This window comes from Penaeus japonicus, unplaced genomic scaffold (genome assembly GCF_977035675.1).
Source record: "Penaeus japonicus unplaced genomic scaffold, GWHDUDI00000001_assembly GWHDUDI00000013, whole genome shotgun sequence".
Taxonomy (NCBI): domain Eukaryota; kingdom Metazoa; phylum Arthropoda; class Malacostraca; order Decapoda; family Penaeidae; genus Penaeus; species Penaeus japonicus.
In genome coordinates, this window is record NW_028234415.1 from 43,897,274 (window position 1) to 43,899,773 (window position 2,500).

General features: G+C 44.5%; 1 protein-coding gene across 1 annotated transcript in view; it reads left to right on the forward strand.

Annotated features, from left to right (window-relative positions):
* LOC122246412 (uncharacterized) overlaps positions 1-2,500 on the forward strand; it is a 200,009-nt gene that overhangs the window by 130,972 nt on the left and 66,537 nt on the right. The gene's annotated exons all lie outside the window — the stretch shown is intronic.

The following is a 2,500-nucleotide window of genomic DNA, read 5'->3' on the forward strand; positions in this document are numbered from 1 at the left end:
TGATGCTAGAATCATTGGGAACATTAATATCGTGCTGAGTTTGTAATGAGAGTAATAATGATATTGAAAATGATAGTAATGATGATAATGAAAATGATAGTAATGATGGTAATGAAGATGATAGTAATGATGGTGATGAAAATTATAGCCATGTTGATATTGAAAATGATAGGGATGATGATAATGAAAATGATAGTAATGATCATGATAGTAATGATGGTGATGAAAACTAAAATAATGATGATTATGAAAACTATAGTAATAATGATGATGAAAAGGATAGTAACGATGATAATGATAATAACGATGATAATAATAATAATAATAATGTTAATGATGCAACAGCAACAGACCAACAACGTCAACAGCAGCCACGGCGATCACATTGATAATAACCTTTGGCGTTTCGGTTCCCAATATCGCCGCCGGCGGTTGCGGAGGCGGAGGCGGCGACGCGACGGCGGAAGGCGGCGGGAGCGAGGGAGCGCGAGTGATTGCGACGCGGCTGACAGGTGCGGCGACGCTGACAGGTGCGATAAGTGAAGGGAGGGGGGATTGGAGGGGAGGGGAGGAGAGGGGAGGTGTGGGGGAGGGGGGAGAAGAGGGGAGGGGGGGGAGGTGTGGAGGATGGGGAAGGGAGGTGTGGGGAGGTAGGGGAGAGGAGGGAAGGGAAGTTTGGAGGGGAGGGGAGGGGAGGGAGGTATGGAAGAGAGGGGAGGAGGGGAGGGGAGGGAGGTGTGGAGGAGAGGTAGGGGAGGGAAGTTTGGAGGAGAGGTAGGGGTGGGGAAAAATAGGTGGGAGGAAAGGAAGGCATTCGAAGTAGTTGGAGGGTATTGGAGGTGGAGGGAAAGGAAAGATAGTCGAGTTGGAACGACTGGGATGGTAGGTGGGGTGGCAGGGGTGGTAGGGGAGGGTAACGGAGGTATAGGGAGGTGAAAGGGGGAGGGGGTGGAAAAGGAAGAAGTGGTGGAGGGGGAGGAGGAGGGGGAGTGTGGTGGTGGTGGTGAAAAGGAAATGAAGACTGATGTGTTGATGATGTGAGAGCTTTTGAATTACCTAGGGGTTGGGAAGGAGACAGAGAGAGAGAGAGAGAGAGAGAGAGAGAGAAAGAAAGAATAAGAGAGAGAGAGAGAGAGAGAGAGAGAGAGAGAGAGAGAGAGAGAGAGAGAGAGAGAGAGAGAGAGAGAGAGAGAAAGAAAAGAAACATGATTTTTCACAGTTGAACAACTAACTTCACTACAATAAAACAATCGCCAAATTACGCAATCATCGCCCAAAGGAAAGACTATGCAAATATTGCCCTATGCATAAAAACAACCTGGTTTTCCTGTTTGCTTAAGCTGATAATCCAGACAACATTCCTTCGCTCTCTAGACATGTGCTTAGCAGAGAGAGCTATGATGTTGCTATACTGCTGTTATCCAGAGACCAATAAAATCGCCCCACATGTTGTGATAGCAGTGACTGCAACATGCGCCTTGTCTTGATCCGTCTTGTGCGGGAACGTTTGCAATGCATCATCATCTCACTGTCTTCATCTTTCATGTTCTGTGTCATCGACCAGCTATTTTTTTTTTTTTTTCTTATAATCATTTAATTTATTTACTGCTTTGGTTGGGCGGTGCACGATGCCTCACCCACCCGTGGCATTGGGATTGTTTTACTTTGATTTTTTTCCTTTTTTTTGATCAGATATTTTTATTTTGTTCTCAACATTTTAGCGTATGCCTCCCCCTCACGTCCCCCTGAATAGACGTGCCATGACGCTTTAGCTCAGCATCGTAATCTGTCCCATAACCCCCATCACCACCCCTCCCCCACCATCCATAACATTTTTGCTCAACATTACAACCAATGCCACCCCTAACCCTCCCTCCCAAACCCCTCTCCCCCTCCCGGGGAAAAAAAGTTGCCATGACGCTTTTGCCAGGCGTCGGTTTTATGTTTCTGTCGTCGCCGTATTCCCCAGATTGCCATCTTGGGCCGTCGAGGCACTGGCATTCGATATCCCGAAATGGCCCTGTCGTCTGGCTTCTTTAAAAAAGCTGGCTGGACACTCGTACGTACTGTATTTCCTTTGCTGATACGGGCGTGTGTTTTTGTGTTCTTGTGTGTGTGTGTGTGTGTGTGTGTGTGGCAGAGTAAACCTTATCACCATCATACGTCATAGGCATTATCTGTTTTCACTTTCATTATCATATCAGGAATCAAATTAACATATCTTGTCTCATTATAGACGCGAAGTTTTAGGCATTTGTCCACAGTAGTATATTTGGGTTCATTTAACCTAATTTTTGCCCAGGAAAAAATAATTGTTTTTTTTTTACTTAAGAGATGACAGTATGTGATCTGTTGTATTATGCTTCATATATGTGTATACATTTTTATGCATATATATATATATTTTTTTTTTCTTTGTTATCTTTCATTTTCTCTAGTCTTAACATTTTCTCTTTCTTCTCTCTCTCTATTTTTCCTTCTATTAAATAGAGCTTCTCGG